Source organism: Centrocercus urophasianus, unplaced genomic scaffold (genome assembly GCF_019232065.1).
Source record: "Centrocercus urophasianus isolate 14NV4802_14NV808 unplaced genomic scaffold, USGS_Curo_1.0 seq_2, whole genome shotgun sequence".
NCBI classification, from domain to species: Eukaryota; Metazoa; Chordata; class Aves; order Galliformes; family Phasianidae; genus Centrocercus; species Centrocercus urophasianus.
Genome location: NW_024884755.1, coordinates 14,554,901 through 14,570,708, shown reverse-complemented (window position 1 = coordinate 14,570,708; position 15,808 = coordinate 14,554,901).

Below are 15,808 nucleotides of genomic sequence, written 5' to 3'. Positions count from 1 at the left end.
GCAGTAGTATGTGGTCTATATATCTTCTTTCATAGACTTATGACATTATCCACTGTTATCCACATGTCACACTGTATCACTCACTTACCACAGATCTACGTGATGGATTTTCTCCCCGCTGGTGACACAGTGCTTTGGCATGTGGCAGGACAAGAAATATTGATCTCTCTGAGCCACTCCTCACTCCAGCACACAATGTCCTTTTCTGCAGTCCAAGGCTTCAGCTGCCTCTTCTGCTCACTTTATCACTGATGTCTTGGCTGCATCTTCTGCTTTTTCTCTGCTTTTTTTTTTTTTTTTTTTTTTTTTTTTTTTTTATTTTTTGTATTTTTTGCCTTTTTTTTTTTTTTTTCCACAGATCTCTACTGAAGCATCAGCTGGAGAAGCAGCGAACACAGAGCTGAGATTTATATGATCTGAACGCTCAGACAGTTGTTTGGGATGGAAACTATTAGCCGCCAGAGCCTGACAGTTGATTTTAAGCAAACTTCTCTATCTATTTATACAACTGCTCTCACTGTAGTAGCACCTTTACATGTAAACCTTGTTGACATATTCACCAGAAGCACTGGAGGAGCTGCAGAGACCATTAGCTAAAGCAGTGAATTTGGGCTCATGCCTTTTGCTCTGCTATCACCACTGCACATTGCTCCCAATGCCTCAGTTTCCCTCATAGGTCCCTGAACACACTCAGCACTAGGCTTTGCAAAACCTCCAGCTTGTTAGTGCAGACCCTGTTTGTGGAAACCCTGATTCTTGCTGCTTTATTATTATTGTTTTTTCTTTTGCTTAAAAAAGAAAGGCATGAAAAAGGGGAAGATGATACTTCCCCAGGGGAGAGACACCATCCGGTAAGAATCTCAGTGCTGGCACAGCTGTTGTTAACCTTGAAGCTGGAAATGACCGTCTCAGAAAAGTCATAATAGAGACTAATGAATTCAGTATCCCAGAATGGGGTTGCATAGCCAGGTTACCTTTGTCTTCCTTTCTCAACCCAAAGTGCTGGAGGTCACTTCAAGCCTGATTTGGACGGCATAGGAGGATGCTTGCAGGGGAAAAGCAGGAAGAAAAAAGTTTAAGTAAACAGAATTATTGCTTTGCTGGGATGTGGCTGCGGGCGCTGCTGTTTCCTTGAAGCAGAATTGGGCATCCACCCACCATTTGAATGAGCTGGGACATGTGCCAGAAGATGGGGCCATGCTGGGGAACAAGTACTCCTTGTAATGGCATATCCCAAGGACCAGAGGAGCTGTCGCTTGGCTGTCCCCATTGTGTAGCATATACTGTTTCTTGCTGCAGGACACCAAAAGGCAGAAGGCATCCTTGTTCTGGATGGGAGATGCCATGGGAGATCTCATTGCAGGGATTCGAAGGAAAGCTTCATGTTTGTGATTCCCTTTGCATGAAATAAAAGGCACCAAGATTGACTCTGGCCTGAGCCTGGCTCTTTGCCTGTGGAAAACATAACAGTATGCAATGTTCCTCATGCCAGTGGATAGCCCAATAACAATTTAATTACTGTTTATGGTAACTGAATCTCAATAGAGAATTCAATAGCACATTTTTAGGTTCTTAACTCACCATCGATACATTCTTTCCACATATTCTAGGTAGGATACTGCATTCAGGAATATATTGGCTCAGAAACGCAATAATTATGTCTATGGTAGTCATATTATCTCAGTCCTTGGCAAATTCAACCCAAGATTCTCCCAGACAGTTTTGGTTGGTTTGAAGGGCTGATGGGACCAGAAGTACTTTGCAGCTCTGAGCTTTTTCAAAGAGCAATCACAACGTGATAATGAATAGCTGAAGAGCAGCGGAAAAAATATTGTAGAAAGACCATGGAGAGCATGATGGCATTAAGGCATTTATGTGGAGCCCTGATGGGGCTGGTGAAAAGGAGCTGTGAAGCAGAACCAAGAGCTCTGTCCCATTGTAGATGACAATCACAGCCTGCACAGGCATATACCCATGACTGATGGGCTGCTGTTGACATGCTGCCAACAGAGAACTCAACATTAACAACCCCTCTTCTAATCCTCATCCTTCTCACTGGACTCACCTCTTCTGGTTTTAACATTGTCAGTCCTCATTTTAATTAATAACAGCCAGCTACAGTGCAAACTGTCCACCTGTCCCCTCAGACTGAAGTAAAAACTCATTAAAAGCCTGAGACACGTGTAAGCTTTCAAGCAATGAAAGAAAAGCCTAGGAAATACCTTGATACCATTGTCCCAGGGAATACTGACTTTCATTACTTTTCGTTTCTTTAACATCTGGTATGAGTTGCTGTGGAATGATGCACCATTCAGCCTTGGAATCCTTCCACCCTGCAGATTCAGTAACAGAGTCAAGACACCTGTACCTAAAGCAAAACCGTCCAAGTCTGATCGGATATGCTGCCTCAGAAACATTATTCTTTTCAGATGAGAGGTACTTTTTAGGCCATGACTATACTGGAAACACAACATTGTAATCTGTGCAAAAGATATTAATTTCTGGCACAATAATCCAGAGTCAGGACATTTTCACGCTCCTAAAAATCCTCACCTTGAGTTTACAGTCGGTAGCATTAATCTTTATTCCCCCACCAAAAAACACAGACTAACTTTCTGTTGCCTTGCCAGCATCGTCTGGCCATAAAGACCCAGCCCAGTTACAATGATGAAGGAATGTGCTGCAATGCTATGTCTTGCCAAGCCTGAGGTAGGATTATTCTGGCTTCTCCGTGCCTTTAAAACTGCTGTATTTTTCTGCCTACCTGCTTTCTTGATGAAGAAAGATCTGTGATGGGCAGGAGAGCACAAGACCCCTTCAGCCAAGCTGCCAAGAAGGAGATATGTGGTGCATCCAAGTTACTGGGCTGATGGTACTAATTTCTAGAAAAGGCAGGGTGGCATTGATGGACCAGTCTGCATTGGCACAGCTATAGCAATATGCTTATTTTTGCAATCACTGCTCTTGGAGTGACCCCAGGCTGTCTGCTCAGTAGCTCCAGTTCAGGCTATTGGCCAAAAAGTGTCACTGCAGCATGAATAATGGAGACTTGCACAAAAAAGAGAAATATCCTCTGTGCTACCGGCTCCCAGAAAATAAACTCTGGTGTGGGGGTGACCATCTAGCAGATTATAATACAGGTTTCAGAAACAGACAATATCTCGAGTTTAACCCTACTGGGAGTTTTGAAGCTCGTGGTGCTGGCTGAAGGCAGTGGCTACTCTGTGTGCTGTGATGTCAAGAGTAAAGAAGTGGCTTAACAGAGCAGTGACAGCTCAGGTCACAGAGCATGCATGATGGAGGAGCTTTGGCCACAGCCCTAGACAGGTGGGATCATGAGCTGACACTGCCAGAGTGCTATATTTTACTGATGCAATATTATCACAACATAAATAATGGTGGGAAGAGAAAACAGCTCCATTTAGAACAGTCAGAAGTGCCACTCTAAATCTCAACTTGTCTCCAAATAAATCCTCTTGATGCCATTGCTCCACCACAGGCCTCGTCTAATGAGCAAGAGGCAGCCTCGAGGGCAAATAAATACCACTTGTGTCAAGATCACAAAGCACGGCTTTCCAACCTGGGAGTTGGACCACTCAGGTCAAGAGGCAAAAACCATCTCAGGTAGATCTGAACACCTCCAGGCATGAGCAAACAGCTCTGCAAGAGCCGAGTGCAGTAGACAAAGCTATTTATCATAGGCAGGGGCCAGAAACAAATGAAGTGACCTGTAAAACCAAATACTTTTGTGGCTCTTATTGAAAGTGCACAGGATATTCATGTTCCAGGATTCAACACAATGGCTGTGTCTAGCCGGATGTGCTTTTAAGTGAACTCAAGCTCTGTCTGGGCTCGGCATCAAGCTCCACAAATCTCTATCCAAGCCTCACACCTGATGGCACATTGAGTCAGCCCAGACAATATTCTGCAGTTTACATTCCACTTCTTTGGTCCCTCAATCCCTGCAGCATGCTGCCAGCCAGCCCGCCTTCCTGCAGGGAGATAAATGCACACGGAATGCTTCAAAAAGCAATGGAACCTCATGAGAAAACAGACTTTCTGCATTGATGTGGAACTTGGACTGTGGAAGTATGAGGCCAGTAAGCACCTCCAAGCACCAGATACAAGAAATACAGCTATGTAGGTTCTGGTCAGACCAAATCGCTACAGAAAACAGTGCTGACTTCTAAACTCCAACAGGCCTCGTCTGGCCAAATTTTGAAAATCTCCAGAGATGGGGATTTTACAGCCTCTTTGGGACCATATCTACTGAGCTGCCATCTCTTGTTGCTGTTTCTTACAGACACAATCAGATCTTGCTGGTTTTGTTCGCATAGACTTTTCATTGGCCACTCTTCCTAGAGCAGCAGAATGAGGCAAAAAACTTCAAGTGAACCATTTAATATTGGACTCAAATCATTCAGATTTAAAAGAAAACTCAAAGAAACAAACAGAAAAAGTTCGCTCTATTCATAGTGAGTATTTCAGGAGTTTCTCCTCCCAGGTTATTAAAGAGTCAGGATTGCTGCTGTCTTGATAGTAATACATAAAGTCTGCAATTCAGTTGAACCTCCACCACATTTGCCATAGACACTGGAATTTAAGATATAAGGAGGAAAATAAGATTTCCTGCAGCCCACTCACCTCAGATATGAAGGAAAAGCAGAAGTCCTGATTCAGAAATTCATATCAACAAGCACTCAAGTGGAGCAACCTGCTGTTATTGACTTTGTTTTGAGCAGAGATCCCCTCCATCCTCAACCATTCTGTGTGATTTTAGTGGAACTTACATCTGAGGTTGTTTTGGATATAATTAAACATGCATTTAACTGCATTCCTAAAATTCAGTATCAGAGAGCAAGATGCTGATATCAATGAAAAGTGGATTAAAACTAGAAAATTTTTGAAAATAGGATTTTATATAACTCCAAGCCGAATCTGGAAATGAATTTAGTGGCTCTAACATTTTTCTGTATGAGTTCCCCAACTCTTATATTTATCAGCGTGGCCGTATGGATTCTGCAGGAGCCACAATAATTTACAGTCTCTGAGGAACTGATTCCACTGTGTTATGTCCATACACTCATGCTGTAAACCCAACAAAGCCATTCATTTTCTTTGCTTAATTTATTGCACCAACCTCTGAAATTCCTCTGGATTCCTTCTAAAGCCTTCAGATAAACAACATAAAAAAGAAAAAAGAAAAAGAAAAGGATGAAGAAGAAGAGCCTGTAATCTTCTAACACAGAATCCTTAAGGTTGGAAAAAGTCACCAAGCCCATCCCCAACCCATCCCACCATGGCCTCGTCTCTCAGTGCCGCATCTCTGCAGTTCTTGGGCAACTACAGGGACGGTGACTCCATCACTTCCCTGTCAGTCTGTGCCAATATATGTGATTTGGTTAGAGAAGAAAAGGAGAGGAGATGGATTGCAACCCAAAGGTCATGTTTCTCGGCCCTTTGAAAGCTGTCAGAAGGATTGATAAAGCAAAGTCTACCCTGAAGATAATCATTTCCTATAACAATGACGAAGAACTGGGGATAACACTGGCAACAGAAAAAAGTCTCTTCATCGGGATAAAAGCCAGAACACTGATTTATTGCATGAGGAGAAGAGGATATTTTTTTTAACCAGGCCAATCTGAATCATCATAGAGGCAATAAGTTAAAAATAAAACCGGATCTTACGTCCTTTCTCAGTTTTGCTGGAGTCACTTGAACAGAAATTTGTTTGAACAAAGATGCCTGACGTTACAGCTATTTTGAAAAGAAAGAATGTTTTTATTTCAGTTTGGTCAACCCCAGTGAGCTAACTCAGGTTAAAATAGAGGTGAGAAGACAACAAGAACGCAGGAACATATGGATTGGGTCAGATCAAAGGGCTGGTGATGCTCAGGGGTCATACAAGCATGGGAGGTAGTGATTAATTCCCAAGCTATTTTCAGCCTTAAGAAACCCACATCTTTAGAAATGTCTGAAGTCAAAGGCCCCAACCAATGTGTTTAATGGGCCTATGCTTCAAAAGATAGCTCAGCCTTCACAATATCCCACAGAAATAAGCTCCTCTGCCTGGTAGTGGATTTGGAGACTAATTACAGCTGCTCTGCTAATTGAAACCCACTGTTGTGGGCACCCCAGTTTCTTCAGCTGTAACAGCCCAGAGGTAATTAGGGTTATAGGCTGGGCTTGAATTTAAAACTCTAAACTGATTTGGAGTCCATGTTATCTTTTCTCCTTTTTCTTCATCCTTACTTCATACTTCAGGATGCAGAAATGAGCCAAGCCTAGGACCCAAGCACATTCCAGGCTCCAATCTCCAGTTTTCACTTGAAATCAAGGGGAAAAAAAGCAGAAATTTTTCAAATGGATGATAACTGTTTATTACTCTGCAGTGCACTGAGACTAATTTGGTAGCTGATTTCAAGAAGGATATATGACAGATTGCTTCCAAGGCTGCATACATCCCTTCACTTTTCTTTCTTTTTCTTTTTAAAAATACTCCTGGCAATTTCTTTCTTTGGCTTCTCAGGCCGTATTTTACATGTGTGGGCTAAGGACAGGCCTGGCTACATGGAAGGGTCACCATTCGGGATACAGATTAGGAAATAGAACAGTTTGTCAACATTTGGCCTAGACAAACTTCCAAAATATAAATACAGATGTTTTTATTTAAAAGAGAAAAAGTCCACATTCTCTTAAATGTTGAAGGTTGTTTTCTTTCCAATCTCATTTCTTTTCCCTGAATGTTCGGTACATTGGGTTCCATTGTTATCAAATTGAATCACATTTATGTAACAAAATGCAATTAGGAAATGGAAATAGAAATGGAGAGTCCACTGGTTTTGTGGTTTATTCAAGAAGTTCCTACTTTCAAATTGAGTAGATTTCACTATTTCTGGGAGTATATTCCCAAGTTAGAAGGAAAGAGAAAACCAATTAGAGTGTTATATAGAAGATAACTCATCTACTACCTCTGAGGACCAGACAATTAATCCACTTCCCTCAGAGCCTGACCTGTAAAATGATCAAAAAACATCTTCCACATGGCTGGACTGCTGTGGCTTAACCACAGTTTGCTGTGAGCTCTGATCCTGTGTAAATTGCACAATACCTTGATGAGATCTCACATTTCAGCAGCTCCTGCCTGACTAAAGAGAGTTCTTCTGGCCCAGAAAAAATAAGCTAAAGCCCCTACAGTTCCACCTCTGCAACATATCTATTTGCATCACAGTTCCCAGGCGTGCAGTGGGATCTCACATTACCAAAGCAAATTGCACAATAAATCTTACATAACAAGAACACCCTTACCACCAAATGCCTGTAGTCCAGGCCAACATAAATCATGCTAATAATCTAACAAAAGACTTTCAATGAATGGAATGATACAGCACTTGAACTGCAAGACATCAGTCTAATGTGCATCTCTGGTCTGACACTTTCAGTGACCTTTGGATGCTACCACCTTGACAATATCATACAATGAAAACTTCATGCCCCTGGGCTAATAACCCAATAAACTCACATCTTGTCATTGCTTCCTGTTTTGCAAAGGTTTTTCATATGTCTCTCCCCTAACAAAAGCAAAGGAGTTCATTTGCTATGTGAAGCACAGAGTAGACGATAGCCTTGGTTTGAATAAAGTAAAACCAGTGCTATTGCTCCAACAAAAGACATGTTGAGAAGTACAGAATCAGCACTGTGAGGAAAAGGTCTGGGGTAAGACCACCGTTTTATCGAGACAGGTGAAAAAAAGAGAATTCCATAGCTAGAAAAGCTGCATCAGTAGATAGGAAATGTGTGTTTGCATCTAAGACAACAAATAGCATTATCAAGAAAACAGGAATCAGGAGCTCTCCACATTCCCAGTGAGGGGCACACAAAGAAATTGTCTCTTCAATGAACAAAACCAAGGTTGAGTATGATGACACATAGCTAGATGGGAGGGGACAGGCAGTGCTCCAGCACACTCTTTAAGGCAGAACAGGTATCTGTCCAACACAACCCAGCTGTACTTGATGGGGACAAGATGTCATGGACCTGGGCAAGGTTCCAGAAGCAAATGGCATTTTGCTTCCCTCTGCAGCAAAATCCCCTTTTCTGAAATTTCTCCAGTTAAGAGCCCTGAGCACATCTTCAGGCTTAAACAGTCTATGCAACTGATGCGCTGTTAGGATTATTTCCCTCCTTTACATCAAACAACCTGAATGAAGCAATAAATATATATATTAACATGTTCAGTCATCCGCCCCAGAGAAACGCTGCAAAAATTTAATTTTGGCACAGATGCAAAGGCAAACCAACCACAAGTAGAGCATGGTCTGTTTTCTCATGAGGACACTGCTTGCTTTCAATGACATTTTTGTTGTGAGACCATAATAACTGGGATACCTGTCTCGTGGGAGCAGTAGCAATTGACCTGAATGAGCCATGAGTAACATTTTGAGGTTTCTGCCATTGCAGAAAGGCTGGATTGTGTGTTGTGGGAACGTGTAAGCTGAGCACATCAAGTAGCATGACGCCTGAGAGATACTCTGTGGTCAGATTTCAATTAAAAAGTGGTTTTGATCCTCTATAGGATTTTGAGATCCTTTTTTAAAAGGAAATTAAATGTGGATTATAAAAAGGAGGAGACAGGACTACTCAATCTGTAACTTGGAGCTGAAATGTCAGAAGTAAAAACTTACTTTTGAGTGTCTTGCTGACACACACAGACGTTTCGAGGCTTTCAGCTGTTTCAGTTGTCATTGTGCAATCCAATCTGGAAAGAATTATTTATAATTGTAAAAAAAAAAAAGCAAAACTAAACAGACTAGTAGCTGCGTTTGCTGCAGCAAACACTAAAAGCCAGTATTACAGCATACAGTGGGAATGGCTGGAGGAGTCAAGTCCCCTACCTGGAGAGCAGTGGGTCTTTATACAGTGTCCTGATATTGTGCTTAAGAAGCACAGTGGCATCAGGGTCGCATTTGCACCCTTATTTACTGAACAGCAGCAAACGATGCCACTGAGGGAAGAGCCTACATTCCCCCAAAGTCTCAGCAGCAAAACTTCCTCTGCACTATTGTAAATTTCACCCCCAAAAATGCTGATTTTATCCCCTGCTGTGCCTCGTGCTTTGCAGGAGCAAAATTCTTGCAACACCTGTGCTTCTGTGATGCCAGGCAAACCTCGGGGGACATACCAAACTCCCAGCACACCAACGGCTCCGCTTTCTTAAAGAGGATGCAAATAACCAAGGATTGATTACATGAAATATAACCGTGCTGGGCAATGTTCCCTGAAGCAATCTATCCCCCATACCCAGATGGGAGCTGCTGCAAAAAGAGGACAGAGGTTGCAGCTAGCAAGTTATAGCAGAGATCTAGGAGACTGTAGATAATATTCCTAAAGCTTTCAGCTCCACGTGCAGCTGTAGCACAGGAGGCAAACAGGATGTCAGTTGCATTGATAGAGGAATGCAATATAACTGAAAAGATTTGGTCATTACTGTACAAGGAAATTATAAGATCCTGTGCAGAGTATGATTTTGTCATGAAATAATATGGGAAATAAATTATATTGCTTCTCTAAGTTTGAGAAGCATTTATTGTCAGAAAGAGTGGTGAGGCATTGGCATGGGCTGCCTGGAGAGCTGGTGGAGTTACTGTCAATGGAGGCATTCAAAAAAAGAGTAGATTTCACACTGAGTGACATGATTTAGTGGGTATGGTGGGGATGAGTTGACTGTTGGGCTTGGTGAACTTTGAGGCCTTTCCCCACGTTAATTATTCTATGATTCTAAGATAGGAGATATATTCAGGACAATGGTCTTATTTCTAACAGCCTCTGTTAGATGCACCAGCTGCAACATTCAAGACAGTGATGCTTTGTGTCTGCTTGCCTAGTCTGGCTGCCAAAAACTTTCAAGCAAACCCCCAGAAAGTTTCCTGCCCTTCACAGCCGCACACCAGCATCACCAGCACTGAAGACTGCTCTGGTGTCTGGCTCTGCAAAGCATCTCTACTTGGAAAAGGTTTCATTGCAATGCTACCAGAAATAGTCCCAAGGTGAACCTCAAAAGATAAACAAAAGGAAGAATCTACTTCTTAACATAAGGTAATGCTCAGGGTCACCTCTGGTGATGTGACCTCAGGTAACTTTCTTACCACTTGCAGACGTCACTCAAGGGACAATATTCCCAAAGCTTCTGAAGCAACAAACTGTGGCCAGCTTTGCTTCACCCTGAGATGCATTTCACGCTTTGCAACACGTAACCCAAATATTTTGCAAACATGACTTCAGCAACTCACCAATGAAAGAGAGGAAAACAAAACAGAACTGTCACTAAATCAAGGCCTAATGTTGACTGATGAAAGAGATGACAACTACACTGTGAAGTCAAAAATAGAATAGGCTTTTTGATACACCTCCAAAAGTAGATAGCAAAAAATAACTGTCAGCAAAAACAGAGGCACTCACATTCATGAATATATGGATTTGGACAGATGTCAAATTTCTGGGTGAGCAACACCCAGTGATTTGTCAACTAAGACTCAGGGATCCATGCCATAACCACCAAGCCATAGCAAGCCCAGTTACAACACCACCCTGAGGTTCTCAGTGATAAACGTTTCTGCTATCGAGTTGCTTCAGGGGGGGAAGTAAGTCACCAAATGGTGCTCTTCCTGCTGTTAAGTGGCATATTTTAAAAGGCTGGTTGTTCACTGAAAGCCCTAGAAATTGAGCAGTTGTCTGAAACTTTGTGCCTACAAAAACATGGGTGCAGCATTTTAGATACCATTTATATTTTGTGAGGAAATACCTGATAATAATGTATAAAAAGCCAATGGAAATGGACATAGCAGAGGCTAGTTGAAGAGCTTCACGATGTTCTGGTCAAGCTTAAGAACAAGCTTCATCCTTTTCCATTTGACATAAACACAACACATCTTTCAGTACCTAATTATGACAAGAAAGGGGAAAAAAAGCAACAAAAACAAGAGTGGATACAGAGACATAGGGCTTTATCAAAGCCTCATTAGAGGGATTTGCTATATTATTTGTTCTGAATTTTACATATCAATCCCAGTTCTTCCACAGTATGCCACGACTGCCTTCAGCAATTCCACAGTAGCAGAGATTTTACACAATCCATTTGTGTTTTCCAATACCTTCAGGAAAAAGAACAAAGAGAAAATTGATTGTGATTTTTGAAAGTATCCCTATTGCTCTGTATATTCAAAAGACCAGACCAGATTTCTAGCAGAGAAAAATTCTGTAAACAAGAGAAAGATCTGAAGGAAACCTGAAAGTGAGAAGAAAAATAAACTAAGGAGATTTTTTTTTGTTTTTAGATCTCAAGTCTTACTGTTGAACATTATCTGACTACAGACTCGTTCATTTTTGCCAAAGTGTTTGGTTGTTTATCTTTTCTGCTCTGTTTGCCATGACATTTCTGGACTGGAAAAGGCTGTCTATCAAATTCATACCTTTCTACTCATTTCTTAACAAAGATCAGCTAATTGCATCATCTCCTCTCCCTGCCAAAGGGAGACTATCATTTTATTTGGCCCACTCCAACTTGTTTTCTGTAAGTCATGATATTTCTGGATGTTTCTGTCTCATTTGAGAAAATAAACTTTGAAAAACAGCATAAAATTTCCACAAACACAAGCTCATTTGAACCTTTAAAATGCTGTGTTCAGACGAGGATATTTCTCTTCACAATTATTACTCAGCGTTTACCAGTAGCATATGAAAACAGACTCAGATTTTGTCTAAATCTCCTCAGATTCTATTACAGTGGACTTCAATGTAGCATTTCAAATCCTCAATGAAGAAACTGAGCAAAGCAAATGACAATGTATGCTGACTTGGGGTATTTTGTTTTGCAGTTGATGCTGTCGCAGTCATACGTTAGAACAGAACATCCAAGCACTTCTCAAACTACCCAGAGTTTAGTTCCTCTACATAAAGAACACAGGAAGTATTTTGTGTTATCACTACTACTTCTATGCTTCCAGCTAGAATAAAGCTGTTTTCTTTCTGCATCTCAAGTTTATTGGAGGAATCAAGATTTCTCTAGAAGATCATGTGGTTTTAGAGGATGCATTTGCCTTGTATACAGAGCCACATAGAAATATCCTACCTTCCTTGCATCCCTTCTTCTTGAGGCTTTTTGGAGGCTGCTGAGTGGATATACACTGGCTGTGGGTAATAACACAGCTAGTGCAATATAATTATTTCTCACCAGACTTTCAAGTCTCAGTGCACATTTGTATTTGATGAGTATTTATTCCGGGAGGCTTTCCCATGTCTGAAGCCTTCTGTAGCTTCTATGTGCAAAGGCAAGACACAAAATGGTGGCTGTACCTCCCCTGCAAGGCGCCAAGCTTCTTTATTCAATTACACACAACTACTTTGAATAATGTGGTCTTGCTTTTTCCTTTGGGAAAGTCTGCTCTGCCCATATCCAAACAGGAATTCTTTGATGCTCATGGGCTGCAATGACACTGAGGCTGCCAAAGCCAACTGTCAAAGTGCAAACAAGAATAGACTCATTTGTCCCACCACAGTGTGCTGTTTGCAGACATTGCCCTCAAAGACATTTTGTTTGGATTCTTCTTTTCCATCAGTTACACAGCCTGGAAGAGAAGCTGGGTTACTCACACCACGGCTAGGTGGCACAGGGTGGCATCCTCTCCCTCTGCTGCTATAGGGCCAACAGCAGAACCACACAAGTCTCTTTGTAATAGCATGGACAGCTGCTGAGATAATGATAACAGGCCATACATACATCAGTGAATGTTTCTGATAGTTGCTCATATCATCTCTCACTGACTGTATGAGCTCTGCTTGCATTCCACTGAAGCAGGAGACAGCATGAGCAAGTGGCCCAACACAGAGCTGGGAGAAGGTGAGGGCGTGTGTGAATATGTGAGATGTCTCCTCTCAGAAAACCCCAAAACTGAGCCCAACTAGACTGACCACTCTCTTAGCTCTCACCCATACAGGAAGACAAAGCAAAGATGGATCCCTCCACAAAGCACAGAATTTTTGTAATTGTATTTACTGCCCATTGCTGAGCCTTACCTAAATCATTGCATTGAGATTTTAAGTTCAATCTCTGTCAAGGGCCATCATAAAGTGATGCTGAAATCAAATCCTCAGCACAGGCTAAGTGAGAGTTTTGTTGCTTTTTCTCTTGGCGCTGCATTTAGGATGGCTACACAGACCCCAAGTGCTTCTACCAGGTGCTGGCTGAGCTGTGATCCACTCTGACACATCCTCTCCAGATCACTTCCTTTGGCTCCCAGCCCATCTCACTGTATCTTGCATCCCTATAAGCAATGAGGGGATGCCTCGTTATCACTCCAGTAGTGAGATCCAAATACATGGGCCCTGCTCCCGGGTCACTGAGTCCTTGGCTATTTGCCCTTACAAATTACACTCTGCTTGCAGAAATCCCTAAATTCAGTTCTCACTGAGTTCTAGAGTCTAAAAACTTATTCTAAATCAGAAGAGCCAAGAATTTCTGCATCTTGTCATTGTCAGTTCACCTCCATGGGAACTTCCAGCAACTGCTGTGGCCATGGAGGGTTCTAACATCAGCTCCAGCTCTTATGCTTCAAACTCTATGACAAGCACTCTACTCAGCAACAACCATTTGCCATCATGAAAAATATTTTCTGTATAGTCACAGCTTGAACTTTGCATGGCTTGCTTAGAAGAAATAATAATACAGCCTGACCAAACTTTCATGTTTTCTAGAAAGATCTTGAGTTTCAAACCAATTGGGTATCCTAAAACAAACAAAAAAATGCTTGACAAAGAAGGGCTGCTTTTTGAAAGCATCACTGTTTCATATTTCAAAGAGAGAACTGAGAACACTTATGAAGGGTGTAGCTATTTACCAGGCAAGAGTGTTCTTATAAACAAAATAATATGAAACATATCCTCTTTGCTGCTCTGTTTTTTTTTTTAATATCTTCCAGTGTATGACCATGTAGGGAGCAGAACAGAAGAGAAAACAGAGTTTCAAGAACTCTATTCCAAGAAGCATGTCACTAGATAAAGAAGGATTGCAATAGATAAAAAGGGTAAAGGACAACTGTGTGACTGAAGTGTATCTTAAATACTCATGACACAAGGTATTGGTTTCGATATCAGTCTCAAGACTTCTGCATGCAATCCAGTTGCAAAAAAAAAAAAAAAAAGTGAAGAAAAATGAAGGCCAAGAGAAGAGTCCATTCAATGGACAAATGCACACAGGAAATCCTTTAACCTGTTTGTCTGTCTCTTCACAGAAATTCAGGTCTAGAACTATGAAAAATACGTTCATGTACAAACTCATCCCTTGCAGATGACTTTCCAACAGTATATGGGGGGTATTCATTCTTTCTGTTGAGGTGGAGAGGCTGTGGTGGGGCTTAACAGACAGCAAGGTGAAGCGAAGGAGCTGATTTGTTCTAAAAAAATCCAGAATTAAATGGATTTCTGTAATTTCACATCTGGAGAACAGCTGAATTTATCCTGTGCTTCATCTGACCGTTTTATCAGATTTCTGTTGTTATCAAGCTAACTTCTAGAAATAACACAGTAAGTGAGGAGTGATGCATTTGTTGACACTGTCCTCTTGATGCATCATATATCTCAGAGGAGCAAGCAGTCAGTTAGAAGAAATACCACGTGAAGTTTATTTCTGCTTCCAAGCTCATGCAATTCCCTGGGAGAGGACAGCTCTAGCTGAATCCTTGCCACTTTTACAACTGTAACAGCAAACTACCATCAACATGCATAACACATGGCTAAGTCTTGCAAGCCATACCAGGTCATATTCTGGACCTTGGAGAGTGATGAGATTGGTTTTTAGTCTTAATGTCCCAGATATGGGGTTGGGTTTATCATATATATAATATCATACATCTTTGTCTGTAAACACCTGCGGCCAAAAAGGAAAGTAGATACATCAACTCCAATGAGTTTGTGTCAATTTACACCACCACTGATACTGCAAAAGAGGGTTCACTGTGCCTTGAAAAACTGATTGTCCTATTCAAAAACCAAACAAGTCATTTACATTTTCAGTCTCACAGCTCATGAGCAAGAACACAGTCTGAGTCATGTACTCAAGTACTGAAAAACCCAAAGCAGAATACCAGTTTTCTTTCATGAAGTTTTTTTTTTTTTTTTTAATTGAAACTTTCCTTAAAGATTCTCATTCATTTGGCAAAGAAGTTGAACCAGGATTCCAATCGTATTTATGAGACATTAGAGACCAGTTATACAGATTTTCCAAGATATCAAAACAGACCAAAAGTTTTATCACAAGGAAGAGAAACTGTGTCTAATAAGGACGTGCCTAGATCAGAAATACCCCAGTTTGGTAATTGTCTGCTACTGCCTGAATTCATACCATGAAATGCCAGAAGACAAGGTGGTACATCTGCAAGACAGGTTGGAGGCAAAAAACAACCATCCCAGACAAACTGAAGAAGTCTGCCAACCAAAACATGAGTTTTTTTAGTGGTTAGACTGAGTGTGCTCTCATACTCCCATGAGAAAACTAAAATTTTCCAGGGAAAAAATGATTCCTTATTTAAAATGCCATGGAGTTCAAAAGACAGAGATTCAACTTTCCCATCAAAAAATATATAATAAGGAAATTCTCACACCATGTTAATGTGGGCACCAAAGCTCCTGATGACTTGTACTTCTCTGCCTAGTGCTACACACAGTGGCTTCTACATGCTTTCCTATCCACTGATCAAAATTCCAGCTTTCTGTCCCAGTCAGCATGGGGCAAAATAGTGACTAAAGATCTGAGTGC